The 5482-nt window shown below is 38.8% G+C and overlaps 1 pseudogene; it reads left to right on the top strand.

Moving 5' to 3' along the window:
• Positions 1-4785: 4785 nt before the first annotated feature.
• Positions 4786-5219, top strand: LOC119534491 (annotated as a pseudogene).
• The last annotated feature ends 263 nt before the right edge of the window (positions 5220-5482 follow it).

Genomic DNA, 5482 nt, shown 5'->3' with positions numbered 1-5482 from the left:
TCAACTTAACCAAAGATGTAAAAGACCTATACAAAGAAAACTACATAACTCTACTAAAAGAAATAGAAGGGGACCTTAAAAGATGGAAAAATATTCCATGTTCATGGATAGGAAGGCTAAATGTCATTAAGATGTCAATTCTACCCAAACTCATCTACAGATTCAATGCAATCCCAACCAAAATTCCAACAACCTACTTTGCAGACTTGGGAAAGCTAGTTATCAAATTTATTTGGAAAGGGAAGATGCCTCGAATTGCTAAAGACACTCTAAAAAAGAAAAACGAAGTGGGAGGACTTACACTCCCTGACTTTGAAGCTTATTATAAAGCCACAGTTGCCAAAACAGCATGGTACTGGCACAAAGATAGACATATAGATCAATGGAATCTAATTGAGAATTCGGAGATAGACCCTCAGATCTATGGCCGACTGATCTTTGATAAGGCCCCCAAAGTCACTGAACTGAGTCATAATGGTCTTTTCAACAAATGGGGCTGGGAGAGTTGGATATCCATATCCAAAAGAATGAAAGAGGACCCCTACCTCACCCCCTACACAAAAATTAACTCAAAATGGACCAAAGATCTCAATATAAAAGAAAGTACCATAAAACTCCTAGAAGATAATGTAGGAAAACATCTTCAAGACCTTGTATTAGGCGGCCACTTCCTAGACTTTACACCCAAAGCACAAGCAACAAAAGAGAAAATAGATAAATGGGAACTCCTCAAGCTTAGAAGTTTCTGCACCTCAAAGGAATTTCTCAAAAAGGTAAAGAGGCAGCCAACTCAATGGGAAAAAATTTTTGGAAACCTTGTATCTGACAAAAGACTGATATCTTGCATATATAAAGAAATCCTACAACTCAATGACAGAAGTACAGACAGCCCAATTATAAAATGGGCAAAAGATATGAAAAGACAGTTCTCTGAAGAGGACATACAAATGGCCAAGAAACACATGAAAAAATGTTCAGTTTCACTAGCTATTAGAGAGATGCAAATTAAGACCACAATGAGATACCATCTAACACCGGTTAGAATGGCTGCCATTAAACAAACAGGAAACTACAAATGCTGGAGGGGATGTGGAGAAATTGGAACTCTTATCATTGTTGGTGGGACTGTATAATGGTTCAGCCACTCTGGAAGTCAGTCTGGCAGTTCCTTAGAAAACTAGATATAGAGTTACCATTCGATCCAGCGATTGCACTTCTCGGTATATACCCGGAAGATCGGAAAGCAGTGACACAAACAGATATCTGCACGCCAATGTTCATAGCAGCATTATTCACAATTGCCAAGAGATGGAAACAACCCAAATGTCCTTCAACAGATGAGTGGATAAATAAAATGTGGTATATACACACGATGGAATACTACGCGGCAGTAAGAAGGAACGATCTCGTGAAACATATGACAACATGGATGAACCTTGAAGACATAATGCTGAGCGAAATAAGCCAGGCACAAAAAGAGAAATATTATATGCTACCACTAATGTGAACTTTGAAAAATGTAAAACAAATGGTTTATAATGTAGAATGTAGGGGAACTAGCAATAGAGAGCAATTAAGGAAGGGGAAACAATAATCCAAGAAGAACAGATAAGCTATTTAACGTTCTGGGGATGCCCAGGAATGACTATGGTCTGTTAATTTCTGATGGATATAGTAGGAGCAAGTTCACAGAAATGTTGCTATATTAGGTAACTTTCTTGGGGTAAAGTAGGAACATGTTGGAAGTTAAGCAGTTATCTTAGGTTAGTTGTCTTTTTCTTACTCCCTTGTTATGGTCTCTTTGAAATGTTCTTTTATTGTATGTTTGTTTTCTTTTTAACTTTTTTTTCATACAGTTGATTTAAAAAAGGAAAGTTAAAAAAAAAAAAAAAGAAAAAGAAAAACAAGGAAAAAAAAAAAGATGTAGTGCCCCCTTGAGGAGACTGTGGAGAATGTAGGGGTATTCGCCTACCCCACCTCCATGGTTGCTAACATGACCACAGACATAGGGGACTGGTGGTTTGATGGGTTGAGCCCTCTACCACAGGTTTTACCCTTGGGAAGACGGTTGCTGCAAAGGAGAGGCTAGGCCTCCCTATGGTTGTGCCTAAGAGCCTCCTCCTGAATGCCTCTTTGTTGCTCAGATGTGGCCCTCTCTCTCTGGCTAAGCCAACTTGAAAGGTGAAATCACTGCCCTCCCCCCTACGTGGGACCAGACACCCAGGGGAGTGAATCTCCCTGGCAACGTGGAATATGACTCCCGGAGAGGAATGTAGACCCGGCATCGTGGGATGGAGAACATCTTCTTGACCAAAAGGGGGATGTGAAAGGAAATGAAATAAGCTTCCGTGGCAGAGAGATTCCAAAACGAGCCGAGAGATCACTCTGGTGGGCACTCTTACGCACACTTTAGACAACCTTTTTTAGGTTCTAAAGAATTGGGGTAGCTGGTGGTGGATACCTGAAACTATTAAACTACAACCCAGAACCCATGAATCTCGAAGACAGTTGTATAAAAATGTAGCTTATGAGGGGTGACAATGGGATTGGGAATGCCATAAGGACCAAACTCCACTTTGTCTAGTTTATGGATGGATGTGTAGAAAAGTAGGGGAAGGAAACAAACAGACAAAGGTACCCAGTGTTCTTTTTTACTTCAATTGCTCTTTTTCACTCTAATTATTATTCTTGTTATTTTTGTGTGTGTGCTAATGAAGGTGTGAGGGATTGATTTAGGTGATGAATGTACAACTATGTAATGGTACTGTAAACAATCGAAAGTACAATTTGTTTTGTATGACTGCGTGGTATGTGAATATATCTCAATAAAATGATGATTAAAAAAAAAAAAAAAAAAAAAAAGAAAGGAAATGAAATAAGCTTCAGTGGCAGAGAGATTCCAAAAGGAGCCGAGAGGTCACTCTGGTGGGCACTCTTATGCACACTTTAGACAACCCTTTTCAGGTTCTAAAGAATTGGGGTAGCTGGTGGTGGACATCTGAAACTATCAAACTACAACCCAGAACCCATGAATCTCGAAGACAGTTGTATAAAAATGTAGCTTATGAGGGGTGACAATGGGATTGGGAAAGCCATAAGGACCACACTCCACTTTGTCTAGTTTATGGATGGATGAGTAGAAAAATAGGGGAAGGAAACAAACAGACAAAGGTACCCAGTGTTCTTTTTTACTTCAATTGCTCTTTTTCACTCTAATTATTATTCTTGTTATTTTTGTGTGTGTGCTAATGAAGGTGTCAGGGATTGATTTGGGTGATGAATGTACCACTATGTAATCGTACCGTAAACAATCGAAAGTACGATTTGTTTTGTATGACTGCGTGGTATGTGAATATATCTCAATAAAATGAAGATTAAAAAAAAATTATATTCAGAGAGTTCAATACCCCTCTCTAAATAATTGATAGAATAAATAGAAAATCAATAAGGCATAGAAATTTGAAAAAGACTATCAATCAACTTGACCTAGTTGACATTTACAAGACTGTAAACAACAGAATATATAGTCTTTACACATATATAGGGAACATTTACAAATATTGACCATATTCTGGGCTATAAAACAAGTCTCAACATATTTAAAAGGGTTCACATCCCACAAAGTATGTTATCTGTCCACAATAAAATAAAATTAGAAATCAATAATGGAAATATTTTGGGTATACTCACTAGTCAAAATTAATAAAATGTACATTTTAAATGAATTCAATTTCTTGTACACAAGTTGTGTATCGACAAAATTGGTAAAAACAATTTAACATTTGTGCTTTTTGAACTTAAAAAGTGATTTTATAAGTATTTAATTGACATCCAGCCCATTCTAGACTCAAAGGAAAAAAGGCTTTTTTGAGAAGTGTCATTGGTTTCTTTCAATTCAGTAGATGCATGTCTTAATAATGAAAATAAGGATAACTTGTAAAGGCATATAGAGGTGTATACAACTTTTACATATGTCCACAGTTTTCTTTTTCTGTGTCCATAGGCATTTCTGCTGTGACATGATACAGTAAAGTTGAGAGTGTTCCTTCCAGTCCTACAGCCAGCTGTGTGCTCTTTCCCTCCTGTTGGTGGTTTCAAGTCTACCGCCCCTCTCCCGTTCTTTCAGCAACCCTGGCCTGGGAAAATAGCTCACAGGAACTAATCATATGGCTTCCACATCACAGTGTCATCAATCCCCTATTTATCTTTCTTTTATGAGCTAATTAGTGTTATAGAAACACACATGAGTCAGGATAGATTTTAGTAATGTTTAATTTAGATGTATGTCCTCATTCCTCATCTCTCTCCCCCTAATGCTCCCTCTTTCTACTCAGGATGTAAGAAGACCAAGCCTATGTTGCTAATTCAGGCCTTTCAGCCAGATTTCTTCAGTACAAGTCAATTCAGAAACTTCTCAAAAAATTTTACCTGAGGGTGTATTCCTGGGCAAGGGACTCACCTAAGCTAAACTAACAATGGATTGATTTATAAACTAGAACACCTGTGCATTAATTTATAAGGGGATTGAGATATGTCTGATAACCAGTAAGTTGCAATCCTAAATTAGTGTCTAGTCCTACCGGGGAAAAGTCGACAACAGAAGGTTGTTTGGTGATGTCACATCAAAACAATCAATATTAAATGCCCCTAAGGTAGTAGTGGTTTTCAACCAGGGGCAATTTTGTCCTCCTAGGGGGGGTCTGGCAATGTATGGAGACATTTTGATGGTCAAAACTAGGGGGGCTTTTCCCTTTTGCGGCCATCGCTGAAGTGGCAGTGGACAAAATGAAGCTCAGTCCCTCTGTGAGTTCTAATCAGAGCAAGAACCGTGATAGGCATTTCAATGCACCTTCCCACATTCACGGGAAGATTATGTCTTCCCCTCTTTCCAAGGAGCTGAGACAAAAATACAATGTTCGATTCATGCCTATCCTAAAAGATGAAGTTCAGGTTGTAAGAGGACACTACAAAGGTCAGCAAATTGGCAAAGTAGCTCAGGTTTACAGGAAGAAATACGTCATCTGCATTGAATGGGGGCAGCAGGAGAAGGCTAAAGGCACCACTGTCCATGGGGCACTCACCCCAGCAAGGTGGTTATCACCAGGCTGAAACTGGACAGAGACTGCAAAAAGATCCTCAAACATAAAGCCAAATCTGGCCAAGTAGGAAAGGAAAAGGGCAAATATAAGGAAGAAACAATTGAGAAGATGCAGGAATAAAAGAATCTTATGTACAGCTTCCATTTAAAACTGCTAAAACAAAGGGAAAAAAAAAAAAAAACTCGGGGGAAGTAGGGGTGTTCCTGACATCCAGCGGATAGAGGCTAAGGATGCTGCTAAACATCCTACAGTGCAGAGGACAGCCCATATCAAAGGATTATCGGGCCCCAAATGTGAATAGCACTGAGGTTGAGAAACCCTGCCTTAAAAGATAATTCTATGCAAGCCTTAATAGTTTGTGAGTTCTTCATTTACTCCTTCTC

The sequence above is a fragment of the Choloepus didactylus genome, chromosome 5 (genome assembly GCF_015220235.1).
Source record: "Choloepus didactylus isolate mChoDid1 chromosome 5, mChoDid1.pri, whole genome shotgun sequence".
In the NCBI taxonomy this organism is placed as follows: domain Eukaryota; kingdom Metazoa; phylum Chordata; class Mammalia; order Pilosa; family Megalonychidae; genus Choloepus; species Choloepus didactylus.
The sequence above is the reverse complement of the archived record's forward strand: the minus strand, read 5'-3'. Positions and strand labels throughout refer to the sequence as shown.